The 17,483-nt window shown below is 41.3% G+C and overlaps 1 long non-coding RNA gene across 1 annotated transcript; it reads left to right on the forward strand.

Moving 5' to 3' along the window:
- Window positions 1–425: 425 nt before the first annotated feature.
- Window positions 426–2,899, forward strand: LOC138966955 (uncharacterized). Its single transcript, XR_011455802.1, has 3 exons — window positions 426–793; window positions 1,252–1,342; window positions 2,179–2,899. It is a non-coding gene; the product is annotated as an uncharacterized lncRNA (long non-coding RNA).
- Window positions 2,900–17,483: the final 14,584 nt, after the last annotated feature.

Genomic DNA, 17,483 nt, shown 5'->3' on the forward strand with positions numbered 1-17,483 from the left:
GTATCTACTTCTCATTGCAAATGGCAAATGGCTGCCATTGCGTGCCATGAAATATGTAGTATTCCCGTTTTTGGTTCAAATAAATAGCTTGCGTCCAATGCAAGTTTTGCATGTTTGGAGAATTTTTCAAAGAGAACGAACATTTGTATGTCCACGATTCAGAAAATGAATTGATTTCTGTTTTGAGTATTTATTCACTGCTTTTTTCCACAACGTTTGTTATTCCCGTTTAACGTGTAGGCGTGGGCTATTTTCACATCTGTTGAGAGTGTGTTTCAGAGAGTCCTTTTTCCAAGTTTTTTTTCTCTCATATTTTGATTTCTGTCATACGCGCTATTTATTGCTGTTGCATGTTTTATGTTTAATAAATCTAGGCGTGAGCTATTTTCGCATCTCGGTGTTGGGAATGTTCAAAAGAGTACTTAAAGTGTGTCTAAACCCTGCAAGTACAGGTTTGAGTGTGTGTAGAGGGGTTCCAGTTACGACATTTTTCTGCACTTTAACCGCTTTGCGCTCAGCCGTTCGCCAATTGGCATGCGTACTAAATTTGCTCATCCGGACTTTGCCGAGAAAACCCGAGAACTCCCGACGCGCCAACCAAGTGCCTGTGACGTAGACATGGGAAGAGAGCACAATGGACGACAGTCAGTCGTGGAGCACAAAACGTGGTGAACCACAATCGTGTTGTACCATATATGTTTGAACCTCGGGCACGAGAAAATGAAAGGAACGTGGAGGAAAATCATCTTTCTGACAACAGCAGCATGATTAATCGCCTTGGGAACACAGACTGGTGAGTAACGAAGTCACGTTTTATTTTGGGTACAAGCAACCGAGAAAAGGACATTCTGACAGGATGTGTCAAGCTTGGAGTCTAGATCTAGATCTGAACTGTGACATGAGTACCGTTTGTGTGGGTGTTTGTGCACTAGGCTATGCTAACTTGGTTTTTCAGTCTGTCTCCAGAGCTTGTCTATTTTGGACATGACCTGGTTATATGCAAGAAATTCACTAGGCCTCCAGAATGAACATTTTATAGAAGCAAACTCACGAAGATCGACACGCACGAGCTTTTGACGAAGGCGAATCTGGCAGTCCCTAGTGTTTACATTTTGAGTTGGCAAGTTACATTTTTAGAACTAATGTTATTATTTCTTTCTGATGAAATCTAAGAATACTTCCAACATGTGTGCATTCGCAACACTCGGCGGAAGGATAGAAACGAGTGAAGATTGTTTGTGATACTTTCAGGTCTGAATGTGCCAACTGTGTGGAGATGGAGAAAGGCAACTGCTGCACAGAGTCTACTAAAATTATGAAGAAGCTGAACTGTCCCAGGCAGGTATGTATTACTTTTTACTTGGCATTAGTTAAATTACTTTTTTTTCAATGAAAAGAGCAAAGGAAAAGTGTGACTATTTTGCAACATGAACATAGATGCAGAGGTTATTCATTACTATAAATAGTCTGAAAAGCCTTAACTTCATAATGTCTGTTAGAAGTTTAGTTCTTACACTGCTCCCATGGGGTCGCCTTCACGCGGCGGGAGTGTTTCCACTAAGCTTCCCCACCCCTTTACTTCTCTTCTTTTGTCTTATTTCTGCCTTACCAGTCCTTTCACCTATATTTCCTTCCAAGAAAACTCTCCCTACTATTCCCTGCAGTTTTCCGATTCCTTTCTTGTTGTCTTATTTCTACCTGACTGGATCCATCACCTTTATTTCACTTACCAAAAGTCTTCTTTTCCACATCCTTATTTCTCTGCCCCCCGCATGTCGTAAGAGGCGACTAGCGGATTCTGTTTCTCCTTTTACCCTTGTTAAGTGTTTCTTGTATAGAATATAGTCAATGTTTGTAAAGATTTTAGTCAAGCAGTACGTAAGAAATGTTAAGTCCTTTGTACTGGAAACTTGCATTCTCCCAGTAAGGTCATATATTGTACTACGTTGCAAGCCCCTGGAACAATTTTTTGATTCGTGCTTTTGTGAACAAGAAACAATTAACAAGTGGCTCTATCCCATCTCCCCCCTTTCCCCTATCCCATCTCCCCCCTTTCCCCGTCGCGATATAACCTTGAATGGTTGAAAACGACGTTAAACACCAAATAAAGAAAGACAGAAGTTCTCACACTAATTTCATAGTTAACCATAAGTTATAACAATACTGTTATGTTTGCAGACCTCCCGAAAAAATTGGCATTACATGCATCAAGCAGCTCCCATAATTTGAAAGCGTCTGCCTAAACACGGATATGCTGGAGACGGCATATTACCAGTACCGGGAGGAGCATGGGTTTTTACAGGCTACTCTTAAGGAGTAAGTGACACACCTATCTTTCTTTACCAAGCATGTGCTTGTCACATCATCGTGATGTGTTGGCAGATACTTCTAGGTCTGTTCCACATGACAAATGTACCCCGTACACCCATCCATTCACACACCTGAAGAAGAAGGTGACAGAAGATTTTTTTTTAATTTGCAGGTTTAAAGCAATCCTTGTTTTTCATGTCTTAAAAACTTTTTCTTCTCACAAAGTTGAAAGTTGGTCCATTAAAAAACCCCATTAAATTAAAAGATAAGACATACAAGTGCACACATAGTATTTCCTCTTCTTGTCGATCACGCGTCTATATTGTGATGTGTTTGACAATGACATGGTATGATGCATATAATATATTATATACAAACCAGTAAATATTATTTTGTTATCCTCGGATCTCTCCACACTGAAGTCCAGAAGTGAATAATAGATTCATAGTTTATACACTTTGTGTGAAACAAGATTAACATAATGCTGGAAAGAAACACATTTTGGAAAGTACATTTTAAACATAAATAACTAGGTAAAATGAAAGATTTACATGGATCTTGTCATACTGTCACACACACACACACACACACACACATACCTAAAGTGTGGATGGTTACCTAAGAGGCGGCACTGGGTGTAGTGCCTTTCTAGTGCACTTGCACTACAACAGCACTGGGTGCAGTACTCGCTCCGGCATCGAAGAATTTTGCACTAAAAAATGCACAAAATTTGACCTATTTCGTCGCCTATAGAGGACGGAAAGAATGTCATTTTGAACATTGTTATGACATTCTTTCCGTCAAAAAAGTCAATTTAACGGTGTTAAATGAAGCGACCATCCACACAATTAGGTTGCCATCCAGAGTTTAGGTTGCCATCCACGTGTGGATGATTGCCTTACGGTGATTTAGGCAACCAAACCTGTGGAAACGTGGGTACACACACACACACTCAAACACACGCACGCACACAGACACACACACACGCACGCACACACGCACGCACGCACAAACACACACACACACACACATTAACACACACACACACACTCCTCTCGCAAGCAAGCATTGATGTCATTGGTGGAAGCAGCTGACCCACTCTGAGAAACGTCACCAGCATTCCTAGTACCAGACGCTGGAAATTCACGGTGCACCTGCCTAGTCTGTTTTACATATACTAGAAAATAATGCTCTGGGAAGGAATCGAAAGTTGGAAACGTAGTTACAGGCAAAACAGTAATTACGCCATGTATTAACAGTTATACATTGAAACTACTCTCCTGACCTTGATAACTTGACAGTCTTTCAGAAACACCTGCGAGTTCAGGCACGATTCACTTTGAGCTGCCAAAACGGCGTAAGAAGCAGATACATAAAAATTCAAAAGAGAAAGAGAGACAAAAATAACCCTGAAAATTGCACATTCTAACCCGCAACAAATGCATAAAAAAGAATGCAACGCATCATCATCACACCATGGCCAACCTGAATCACGCAGAAAAGGTCATAACAGTCCTCTCGGGGCCATTTCACCGCGGGTTCAGCATCCAGAAATACTTCCTTTCTCCCGTGCGCGTGACCACAAATGATCGACCCTGGAGTGTGCGGTATGCCATTGTTTGGACGATCCCACTCGAATGACCAGAAGAACAAGTCTGGATTACTGGCCTCTTCTTCACACGACCAAGCCCCAAACCCAATGTCTAATGTAAAGCGCCATGAGACTGCCATTTGGCGGTGAACAGCGCTATAAAAGAATGTTTTATTATTATTATTATTATTATTATTATTATTATTATTATTATTATTATTATTATTATTTAAGTTATTGAGACATCCCAGTGCACTAAGGGATTTATAGAGCAAATCGAGAAAATTCATTATTGAACGAAGCGCATAGCGCTGAGTTCAATACTTATTTTCGAGATTTGCTCTATAAATCCCTTAGTGCACTGGGATTGTTTCAATTACGATATTGTCAGTACCGCCATAGAGAAAAGAAGATTCCAAACGCACATTTTGCAACACGCATTTGAATAGGCATAACTGTGTGGTCAGGTCGTGTACAGTAAAGATCTACTACGGTGTGGGGTGTCTCAAGTGTGTCGTGCTTTCGTCACACGCATTTTAATTTCTGTTGGTAAATTCCAGTGTAGCGTTAATCTGAACAGTGATGATCTTTCAGAGAGACCTCATTTGAACTCGGAGAAAGGACTGTGCTCTTCGTTATTTGCGATTCGAAACCTCCAGTCGAGCTTCGACGGATTGACTGTGCGGAGTGACTCCCCTTGAATTGACTCGAAGCGGGACTCGACGGTTAGCACATTTTCAAAACAAATGTGGCATATTTCTCGTGTTGTATCTTCACTCATCGGGGAGTCTGATACTAAATATGAACGGTAAGAATGCTCTGAACCCTACACGTATTATATCCCCATCGTTTTTTCGTTCACATTTGCCCAACATGTTAATTTGCTTAGCGGGGTTAATGTCGTCTGCTAGGCTACCTGGGCAATCGAACCACTGCAGTCTGCACTGAGTCTGCACGCATGAGGCATGCTGGTAATACGTCTTATATATATGGTAAGAACGTTCTGAACCCTACACGTTTTCGATTACGATTGTTCTTGCCTTGAAATAATAATTCTGAAACCATTCATTTACTGAACTGATAGTCGTATTTCTGTGTAGTCTGCTACAGAGTCGATCGAGTCAGTCTTCCAAACTGGTCTAGCTGGTACGTTATCGGAATAACACTTGTGTTTTCTGTTAGCCGCTGGGAATTGTATACTAACTCATCATTTGGTAATGTGGATGATAAGCTACTTGTCACTAACACGGCATATGAGAAGAATCTATGCAAGTCGGCGAAAATTAGATGAAACACAGCGGCTTCTATTTTTAGATCAGTGGCACTGGCACAGGCACATGCAATCTGTCAGAAAAAAACCACTTCTGCTTTAATTGAGAAGCAGGGAATTTATGGCCATTTGGTATTGTGGAGAATATAAGCTACATGTCATTAATTAATTCTGAGGATGAGAGCACAGTCTCGCTTAGGCAAAGGGCGGAAGAATACGCTCTGTGGAAAAGTTAGCGCACTCTTCTTCCTCTTCGCTTCCCTCCACAAAAACATCAAGTAGTTTCCCCGAATGTGGAGTATCACTGCCTGAATGGCCTTTGCGTAATAGCCCACTCGTGCAAAATAAGTGCTCGGGGGAGTTGTAAACCACGAAGAAGAAGACTAAGAAGTTAGAAGAAGATGAAAAAGTTAGAAGAAGAAGAAGAAGAAGAAGAAGAAGAAGAAGAAGAAGAAGAAGAAGAAGAAGAAGAAGAAGAAGAAGAAGAAGAACCGTCGCGATATAACCTTGAATGGTTGAAAACGACGTTAAACACCAAATAAAGAAAGAAAGAAAGAAGAAGAAGACTAAGAAGTTAGAAGAAGATGAAAAAGTTAGAAGAAGAAGAAGAAGAAAACGTTAGGACAATATAATTTTATTGTGAAGTCTTTACTTACAATAAATCATGTCTTCATCGGTCATCACAGCTTGTTATCATCCAACACACTAAAACCACTAAATGTGTCTAAATTACAAAGACACTGTATAGTCATTAGAACGAATTTTTACCTGCCTTTTTTTTTTGTTTTTTTTGTTTTTTGTTTGCTTAACGCCCAGCCGACCACGAAGGGCCATATCAGGGCGGTGCTGCTTTGACATATAACGTGCGCCACACACAAGACAGAAGTCGCAGCACAGGCTTCATGTCTCACCCAGTCACATTATTCTGACACCGGACCAACCAGTCCTAGCACTAACCCCATAATGCCAGAGGCCAGGCGGAGCAGCCACTAGATTGCCAATTTTAAAGTCTTAGGTATGACCCGGCCGGGGTTCGAACCCACGACCTCCCGATCACGAGGCGGACGCCTTACCACTAGGCCACCGTGCCGGTTACCTGCCTTTTCAAAAGTAAAGACAGTCGAACCTGTCTACAGCGACCACCCAAAGGGGCCAATAAAAAGTGATAATTATATCAATCAACCAATCAATATGAGGCTTATATCGCGCGTATTCCGTGGGTACAGTTCTAAGCGCAGGCATTTTGTTATTTTATTAATTTTTTGTTGTTGCAATTTATATCGCGCACATAGTCAAGGCGCAGGGATTTATTTATGCCGTGTGAGATGGAATTTTTTTTACACAATACATCACGCATTCACATCGGCCAGCAGATCGCAGCCATTTCGGCGCATATCCTACTTTTCACGGCCTATTATTCCAAGTCACTCGGGTATTTTGGTGGACATTTTTTATCTATGCCTATACAATTTTGCCAGGAAAGACCCTTTTGTCAATCGTGGGATCTTTAACGTGCACACCACAATGTAGTGTACACGAAGGGACCTCGGTTTTTCGTCTCATCCGAAAGACTATAGAAATTATAGAAAGGTGGTTGCTATCGAAAGATGAATAATTTATATCTCAAAACTCATCCGGGATCCTTTCAGATGGTCGTCAGGGGCAGGTGGTCGTTATCGAGAGGTGGTCGAAAACCAGGTTTGATTGAATCACACAACTGCGACAATTGCACATCACGGTCAACAGTAATGTCGCAACTAAGTCCCCCAACCTACCCAACAAACCCCCGCCCCCCCTCCCCCTTCATCGAAAAAAAGGAACAGACCAGCATTTCAAAAATCGTTCAGAAATACATGTATGTTCAAAACTGCACATTCTTCTGTGGATATAACTATTATCAGAACTAACAGAGAGGCACACACGAACAGACGACGCACACAAGTTAAAATTTTTGTTTGTTTGTTTGCTTAACGCCCAGCCGACCACGAAGGGCCATATCAGGGCGGTGCTGCTTTGACATTTAACGTGTGCACACACAAGATAGAAGTCGCAGCACAGGCTTCATGTCTCACCCAGTCACATTATTCTGACACCGGACCAACCAGTCCTAGCACTAACCCCATAATGCCAGAGGCCAGGCGGAGCAACCACTAGATTGCCAATTTTAAAGTCTTACCGGCCCCCGTAGCGCAGTGGTTAGCGCATCGGACTGCGGGCCGGGAGGTCGTGGGTTCGAATCCCATCAGGGTCATGTGGGTTTTTCGGGCTACGGTCGGCTCCTACCCCGAGTGGAAGTGCTATGGTTCCTATGGGAAGGCTGGGATCACACAGCCGAGTGTCATTCACTTAACGAATGCGACTTTGAGGGTGCTCAGGTTCTGTATACCTGACCAACACCGCAGGTGCGGCAGTTCCCGGGTCTGGTTGACGCCAGGATATATTATGACAGTAAGCGTAGAGTGCTGCCCTGTCACGTAGTCTCAAAAACCAAAGTGGAAATCCAAAGCATCATCATAATCATCCTCATCTCATTAATCATCCAAAATATTAATTGTCCTTGCTCTTGTGGCCCTTCATGCCCGGAGCTCTCATGGTGACCTTGGTCTCAGTGTTCCTGTTCGATCTTTCCCTGAATAGTAGTTCTGCTGTCAGTGTTCAACGTGTGACGTTCTGGGGGAACGACGGAGGGACGTGGTGGCGGTCTGCTCTCTGGAGGGGTCACTCAGTCTGGCTCCGCGACTTAAAGTCAATGTCGTTTGTAGGGGGCATAGTAGGTAGTGGGCTGCGTCCGTTAGCTCGGGGCAGACCCACTACTGAACACCGTCGAAGTACTAGTGACTCAGCAGAAGTGCAGTGTCATCTTCCGAGGGTAGCCTACCGCAGCGACCCGACATCCCCCCCTGGAGCGTCTGTAAAATCGACAAGACTGGCAGCGGAACGAAATTCAGAGGTGGTTGGAGCAGCGAGTGCAGGGACGGGGCGGTGTGAGAGCACAACGGGACAACAAAACAGGTGTAAGGACGAAAAAGGAAAAAATATGTTTTTAAAGTCTTAGGTATGACCCGGCCGGGGTTCGAACCCACGACCTCCCGATCACGGGGCGGACGCCTTACCACTAGGCCAACCGTGCCTGTAGACAAGTTAAAATAGACTCACAGAGATAAAAACAGGCAATCTGCTAACACTAAAAAGAGATATCTAAATGAACACACCATCACCACCCAGTGGCATGGGCTGTTATTAATCATGCAGAAAAGGTCACACGAAACCCCTAAGGCCCATTTCACACCGCAGCCAGAAATATACCGTCCCCAATGAGACCACTAATCGATCAAAGTGTGATGTAATGCTCTCCCACTCAAATGAACAAATTAATGTTCGCTGCCACGTGGCAGGAGCCACATTGACCCCAAAAGGCTGTAAAGAGATTGAGACCGGTCGCAGCCAGAACGTCGATTTGTTCTCGTTCCTCGATTCTGGTCATGCACACTGAAGACAAAGGTCAGATGCACGTGCACCCGTTGGACCTGTGTGTTCTCTATGTATTATATGTTAGTATGTATGTATCTCTGACTCTGCCTCTGTCTCAGCCTGTTTGTCTGTCGGTTTGTCTGTCTGTCTGTGAGGTAGGTCGGTGTGTATGTATGTGTGTGTGCGTGTGTATGTGTGTGTGTGTGTGTCTCTCTCTCTCTCTCTCTCTCTCTCTCTCTCTCTCTCTCTCTCTCTCTCTCTCTCTCTCTCTCTCTCTCTCTCTTTAAAGCACAACGTAATAGAGTTACCGAGAAAAGTAATCATTTTCATAAATTGGTTGAAGACAAAAAGGATGTTGCCACGCTTTGGCAAGCCATAAATGAAGTGTTAGGTAAATCCCAAAGAAGAAATAGCAGATTAAATAGCGCCATTTCTCCTGACGAATTCAATGAGCACTTTCTGTGTTTGGCTGATCGATTTAAACAATCTAAAAATGTAAATGAAGAAGTCGAGGATGGGGACTCCCTGTTGTTTAGATTAAAAGAATGTTGTATTCATAAATTGAAATCACAAGATTCATTCTCTATCCCAACTATTGCCGTACATGAAGTTGGAAAATGTATAGAAAACCTTCAGAATAATAAATTCATGGGGCCTGACAAAATCCCCCCGTCGTTGCTTAAATTAGCCCTACCGTACATAGTGGAATCTCTAACGTATGTGTATAATCTTTGCATTGAACAAAATATTGTTCCTGATGCATTTAAAACGGCAAAGGTCGTTCCGTTTCCTAAATTTAAAGATGTGTCTGGCCCTAATAACTTCAGACCAATTTCATTGCTTCCTATTTTATTAAAGCCTTTAGAGAGCACATCCAGAAGAATCTTCTGAACTACATGGAAAGGTGCAAATTATTTCACAACTTTCAATCTGGGTTTCGTCCGAAACATTGCTGTAGTACAGCTCTTTCATCACTATGTGATAACTGGCTATCGCCAATTAATCGTACGGACATATCAGGGGCTGTATTTCTTGATTTTAAGAAAGCTTTTGATATTGTAGATCACACAGTACTTTTACATAAACTCGCATTGTACGTGAACAATCCCGCAACGTGTTCATTCTTTAAATCATATCTTGTCAACAGAACACAGTATGTTTCTATAAACGGTAAAACCTCTCCCAAAGGATGTTTAAAGAGTGGAGTCCCCCAGAGGTCAGGTTTAGGGCCTATTTTGTTTTGTGTATTCATTAATGACCTCCCCCTTCATATATCTAATTCAAAAGTTAAAACGGAATTTTTGGCAGATGATTGGACGCTTCACACAAGCTGTAGGACTGTTCAAGAAATTGAAGTATCCTTACAGTCTAGTCTGAATGAAGTCAACAATTGGTGTAACCAGAATTTTATGATAGTGCACCCAGGGAAGACAAAAAGCATGATTATTACAACAAGACAAAAACACCAGTCACGACCTCTTAATTTAAATCTTTCTCTGGAATCACAACCTGTTCAGCAGGTAACGGAACATCGTGTTTTGGGTGTGATAGTCGATCAAGAATTAAAATGGCAATCTCATGTACATTATATTTGTCAAAAAGTATCCAAGAATTTGTTTCTGCTATCAAAGTTAAAGCAATATGTCGATATCGCAACACTAAAACTATTTTATCATGCCCACATCTTATCCCATATTAATTACGCATTAACTCTTTGGGATGGCGTCTCTGATATTCACATGAAAAAATTAAACTCTCTACATCGTCGGGCAGCTAAAATCATGTTAAATGGTCCACAATTATCAGCTGATTTGAAGTTAAAGAATCTAAACTACTTGCCGCTAGTTAAACAGTTACAGTTTAATAAGACTGTAATGATGTACAAAGTATATCATGGCGAAGTGCCCAACTATATTCAGGACCTATTTCACAGAGTCAACGAAAGGTACGGGTCTATCAATTTTCTACCACCAAGTGTGAATGCGTTATATATTGTGTGTAAAAAATGTCTGTTTGTCTGTCTGTCTGTAAAAAATTCCATTTCAAACGGCAGAAATTAATATATAAGCGCCTAGGGCTATATCTAGATTAGGCGCATAAAAATGATCACAATAATAATAATAATAATAATAATAATAATACCCAGGATTGATTTGTTCAAAACTAGTCAAGCCTTCTCTGGCTCTATGGTGTGGAACTCCATTCCGTCTGTAATAAGATCATTAACCTCACTAAAGAGTTTTAAACAAGCTCTGCATAATCATTATATGTCTACCTAGATGGCTACTAGTCTTAACATGTGCAAGTAGCTGTCAACAATTGGCAAAGCTTTATGAATTACAAAAATATGTTCTTTATTACATGTATTATGTGGAATTTATGTTGCGATTTTCCATCATCATCATCAACATCATCATCATCATCATTATCATCATCAAATCATCATCATCATCATCATCATCATCATCATCATCATCATCATCATCATCATCATCATCATCATCTTCATCATCTTCATCATCATCATTTACACCATATAATCATTGTAAGCATTAGTGTAAACGTTGGTATTGTGTGAATTTTACCGTCGATCACTTTACATGTGTAACCTCAATTAACATGTTGCATGTTTCGCTTTTGATTTGTATGTTGCTTACTTTGTCATTTTGTTGTTTGTGTTTATTTGCTTGTTTGCTTACTTGTCGATTGTTTGCTGGGTCGTTCGTTTAATTTGTTTATTTGTCATGTTGCTTTACTTGTTTATCATTTATTAGACATTTGTATTAGAAGTAAGGACCGGTTGTAAGAAAAGGCGTCGCCTTAAACCTCTATCCTTGAAAAATAAAGTTCCATCATCTCTCTCTCTCTCTCTCTCTCTCTCTCTCTCTCTCTCTCTCTCTCTCTCTCTCTCTCTCTCTCTCTCTCTCTCTCTCTCTCTCTCTCTCTCTCTCTCTCTCTCTCTCTCTCTCTCTTACACTCAGTCACCTTACAATAATTGCGTTACCAAAACAATCAATTAACCGAAGTCTGGATCGATGGCACAATTCGTAATGCAAACAGACTTTGACGCTGGATTTCTAGATGCTAAAATAATCTCGGAAGTTTCCTATAGCATAATTCGGGACAAAGCACATGGCACTTGAGGCCAAACATCAGACATATGTGACCCTCCACCACGGAATGAGTCGCATGTCACCTCACGCAGTTCTGTGCTGGGCTTAATATAAGTCCGGGGGGTGTAAGGTATCAGTGTGAGGATCACCTTAGTCACAGGCTTATAACTCAAAAAGTTTTCGCTCTTTTCTAAAACGGTTTTCACCACTGGGTAGAGCTTCAAAATCTCTTTAAGAAACTGTAAAAATATAAAAATCGTGCAAAGGTGACATGCGACTCATTCCGTGGTGAAGGGTCACATATTAGACATCGACTTTAAAGGACCGTCCTTTTCGTGTAACTTGAACTTCGACTAGCTCGCCATCTTGAATCTGGGCAGCGTTTTAACTCAGATAAGACCTTCCCTCCCTTTGACACATGCCAAAGATCAGCTGCCCGGGACATACTTTTTACAATTGGATTTTTTGAGTCACTTGAGAAAAAGTGACTCTATGTAATCGGTCAGTGTTAGTCTGTCCGGCCGGCCGTCCGGCCGGCCGTCCGTAGACACCACCTTAACGTTGGACTTTTCTCGGAAACTATCAAAGCGATCGGGCTCATATTTTGTTTAGTCGTGACCTCCAATGACCTCTACACTTTAACGATGGTTTCGTTGACCTTTGACCTTTTTCAAGGTCACAGGTCAGCGTCAAAGGAAAAATTAGACATTTTATATCTTTGACAAAGTTCATCGGATGTGATTGAAACTTTGTAGGATTATTCTTTACATCAAAGTATTTACATCTGTAGCCTTTTACGAACGTTATCAGAAAAACAAGGGAGATAACTAGCCTTTTCTGTTCGGCAACACACAACTTAACGTTGGGCTTTTCTCGGAAACTATAAAAGTGACCGGGCTCAAATTTTATGTGAACGTGACTCATTGTGTTGTGAATAGCAATTTCTTCCTGTCCATCTGATGCCTCATATAATATTCAGAACTGCGAAAGTGACTCGATCGAGCGTTTGCTCTTCTTGTTAAAAGAATTAATTATACATAATTATTGACAAAAGTGACTTTTAAGAAATTAATTCATCACAAATTCCATCTCTGCACAGAAAGCACCAAAGACTTGTTTATTTGTTGGTATGTGTCCAAACGAACGGACAATCTTATACAAAGTAAAAGCCTGGCTAAATCTGAAATGGTGAGCAAAACTGTTTTAAAAGGCCGGACTATGCTTTCAACGGACTGACTTCAACTTGGGGTCACTGAGGGCACTGTGAAGTGTTTACATGCTATCTGCCGGACAATCGCGTTTCCATTCCGAGTCTAGAAAGGGGGGGGGGGGGGGGGGGGGAGCAGGCCATCTGTTATCTGACCATAGTGAACCGCCATCAAGGCCTCACTAAAAACTAGAAATCTCCGCACAGGATGCCTCCAGGCTGTTGAATATTATAAGATGTTTGGTGACTTAATTGTTGGCAGACCAGCTTTTTACATTTAGTCAAGTTTTGACTAAATGTTTTAACGTAGAGGGGGGAATCGAGACGAGGGTCGTGGTGTATGTGCGTGCGTGTGTATGTGTGTGTGTGTCTGTCTGTGTGTGTGTGTGTAGAGCGATTCAGACTAAACTACTGGACCGATCTTTATGAAATTTGACATGAGAGTTCCTGGGTATGAAACCCCATACCTTTTTTTCATTTTTTTGATAAATGTCTTTGATGACGTCATATCCGGCTGTTCGTGAAAGTTGAGGCGGCACTGTCACGCCCTCATTTTTCAACCAAATTGGTTGAAATTTTGGTCAAGTAATCTTCGACGAAGCCCGGACTTCGGTATTGCATTTCAGCTTGGTGGCTTAAAAATTACTTGATGACTTTGGTCATTAAAAAACTGAAAATTGTAAAAAAAAAAATTATTTTTATAAAACGATCCAAATTTACATTCATCTTATGCTCCATCATTTGCTGATTCAAAAAACATTTCAATATGTTATATTTGGATTAAAAACAAGCTCTGAAAATTAAATATATAAAAATTAATATGAAAATTTAATTTTCGAAATCAATTCAAAAACACTTTCATCTTATTCCTTGTCGGTTCCTGATTCCAAAAACATATAGGTATGATATGTTTGAATTAAAAACACGCTCAGAAAGTTAAAACGAAGAGAGGTACAGAAAAGCGTGCTATCCTCAGCGCAAGTACTACCCCGCTCTTCTTGTCAATTTCACTGCCTTTGCCGTGAGCGGTGGACTGACGATGCTACGAGTATACGGTCTTGCTGCGTTGCATTGCGTTCAGTTTCATTCTGTGAGTTCGACAGCTACTTGACTAAATGTTGTATTTTCGCCTTACGCGACTTGTTTGTTGGTCCAAGGGGACCATATCGTCTTTTGTTTCATTTGTATCGACCAAGGCCGAAGGCAGCGGTTGATAAATTTGAGACAAAAGGCGATATGCTCCCCGAGGACCAACAACAAAATGCTGGTCTGACGACAAGCCACCAAACATCGTTTTTGTCATCATTTTGGTTGTGCAACAAAATGCACAATAACCCACAGGGAGACGAATTTTTAGAATCCAACTCCGGGCCACAAAGCATCGTCACAGTAGCTCGAGATAACACGTCAACCTTGTATGTGACGTCAAACGTAGCTTGTTGACGCTTTTCTTCCAGTCTGAAAATGTACAGAGCTGCGATCTTACGTGTGAGTTCAGTAAGTGTTGAGCATATTTCTTTTCTTTTTAAGTGTTTATGACTTTTCGTTGTGGATTTTGCGATTACAGAGATAAGTTGCAAATTGACCATGAGTCGCCGCGGTAATTATCAGCATTGATTGGGTCTTTGAGAGTGAATGCTTAATTACAATCGTTGTCCTCGGAAACACAAATCCAAAGCCGCGATGGTTCCACACATCAAACAATCAGCCGGATTGGCTTTTACTTTGACAATCCACGTTTCACCTTAAAGCTCAAACCCACTCACCACCTCGATTTATTGCCTGTGGAACATGAGATTTATTTCCCAGGTGCTTGTGAATGAAAACTCGTGAAATGATGACAAGGGAATATGTCCGAGTTGAAGGTTGGTCTTATCCAATTCTAAAACCTGACCAGATCTGCGAAGGTGAGTCAAAACGTTTACATGAGAAAGATTGTGTCTTTAAGGCACCTTTTGGCAGGTGGTGCTCCGTCCCCTTACCATTCCCCATCCTTTTCCTCAAGCGAACAATATAATGACGAAGATATGGGCAAAACGCTTAACGACGAAGTTGAAATTGTCATTCCAGAAGCTCATTCACGCATACAAAAGTTCAGGCCAAAGTCCGATTCACAAAGATATCTAAACATTTACACAACGTCTGCGAATGACAACGAGTCTTGTGTCCATAGATTCTCAACGATCATAGACAAATAATCGTGATTTTCAGAAATACACAAATAAACGATTTTGACGTCAAACCTCGCCGAGAAACTCCCAAATGGCTTCCGCAAAGCGCGTGCACGGTGACAGCAGCGATTTATCAACTTGATGAGACAAAATGGGAGCAAACAGTCCCTTCAGGAAGGAAATCAGAATTTACTGTCACGTTCGTTCTACATCATTCCAGAGGAAATAGCATGCATGGGCGTTTTCCTTATTGACTCTGTCCCGACTACTGCTTTGCTAGTTGACACCAACGGGAAAACCCAACCGAAAATAACCTCGACGTTTTCCTTTTGACGTTAGTTGTGTACATTTTAAACAGCAAAAAGGTTTTTTTCGAATTTTTATATTTCAACCGGAGTACAGATTTGGGTATAACAGCGAGTTTAACAGTGAAGAAAATATACCTGTAATATCAAAAACCCTAGCTTCCTGTAAAACGTGTTTTGAGAAATAATAATAATTTAATAATGTGGCTTTTGTGTCTTACATTTGGAGAAAAAAGACTATTCAGACTACAATTAAAGTACTGGGTCATTTTTGAACGTTGTATGCTCAACGAGTGAATTTTTGAGTAGAGATTGAATTGTGTGAGTGGCCCAGGCTCAGTATTAAGCAAACAGTTTAAAACTATATGGGTTATTCTCCAGAGCTATGTACCAGTGGAAACCATGTTGCGGAGTTGACATTTTCTTGACTTAACTGAGACATTTTAACCATAAAAATTGGTTTAAAGAACTGGTTCCATGTATAGCCTTGGCCTGCAGATAAAGAATTAGAAACAAACTTTCACATTTTGTTTTTCTACGTTCAGTAAATTACAAGGATTTTAAAGTGCGTAAACTTCTAACGTGGAAACCAAAGGTTGTAAAATGGATTAGAACACTGACAATTGTGACCCTCCACCACGAAATGAGTCGCATGTCACCTTTGCATGATTTTCATATTTTTACATTTTCTTAAAGAGAATCTTATGCTCTATCCAGTGGTGAAAACCGTTTTAGAAAAGAGCAAAAACTCTTTGAGTTATAAGCCTGTGACTAAGGTGACCCTCACACTTTTACCACAGTCCCCCCGGACTTATATTAAGCCTAGCGCAGAACCGCGCGAGGTGACATGCGACTCATTTCGTGGTGGAGGGTCACAATTATAATCAAAGAAGACAAAAAATATATACTATGTTTTTTGTTGCATGTCTGTATCATTATCTAACTGGAGTTTTACTGAAAAAAGTAAAGAGAATACAATTCTATATATTTGCCATTTAATATAAATTATGATCATTTAAAGGACTGAAAATGAATGTCACAAAATGGTACACAGCTCTGGAGAATAACCCATACACAGTTTCGTGACAACCAGGGTTGGAAGAGGAGGGACATGGCACTCTCGCCAAGGTTGGTATGGATGACTGCAGTGCTGGCTGGCTCGTAGACAAAAACTGAAGCTGATTGGTTACAGGGTTGAAACGTTCAATCGTCAGCATGGACGAACAGATAGAGGGCGGTTGGTGACTAGCACCAATCAAAAGCAATAGAACCTGGGTGTCGAGAGAGAGAGATATATTAATAGAGAGAGAGATAGACACAGAGACAGAGACAGAGAGAACTCAAACTCGACCTCGAAAACCTTAAATACAGATAAGAAGGATTACAGCGTTTTTGTCCATAATTATGGTCCTTTCTTACAGCTTGCCCTTGAGAGAGAGAGAGAGAGAGAGAGAGAGAGAGAGAGAGAGAGAGAGAGAGAGAGAGAGAGAGAGAGAGAGAGAGAGAGAGAGAGAGAGAGAGAGAGAGAGAGAGAGAGAGAGAGATAGAGAGAGAGAGATACGCTTTGACGCTTTGACGCTTTGACATTTTATTGAATAAACACGAAGGTTCATTTCAAAATGGGTTGGTTGGGGTAAAGCTCAAGGGTACAGCTTTGCGATACATTTAAAACAATACACAATATTCATCGTTTCCGTCGCGGCATGGAAACCAGTCCGCGTTGAGTGTCTGTGTCTTCTAGGTTTACCACAGTCGTTCGCATCGTGGAGTGAGATCTTTTATCATCCAGATTGTCAATCACCTGGTGCACTGCCTATACCACCGCTAATATTACGCAAGATCCTGTCAGATTTGTCAAGAGAGAGCTAGCGAGAGAGTTCTTTCCATGTCTCTTATACTTGAGGCGTCTTCGCACATTTCAGCTGGTGAATCAAAAGGAATGCTACATTTTGTGCTGGTCCTTCGGACAGGTGTTTCTGTCTCTATGTTCTTTAAACTGCAATGTCCCTTACGGCGCACACTGTCACTGTCACTGGCTGTAGTGT

This window comes from Littorina saxatilis, linkage group LG5 (genome assembly GCF_037325665.1).
Source record: "Littorina saxatilis isolate snail1 linkage group LG5, US_GU_Lsax_2.0, whole genome shotgun sequence".
In the NCBI taxonomy this organism is placed as follows: domain Eukaryota; kingdom Metazoa; phylum Mollusca; class Gastropoda; order Littorinimorpha; family Littorinidae; genus Littorina; species Littorina saxatilis.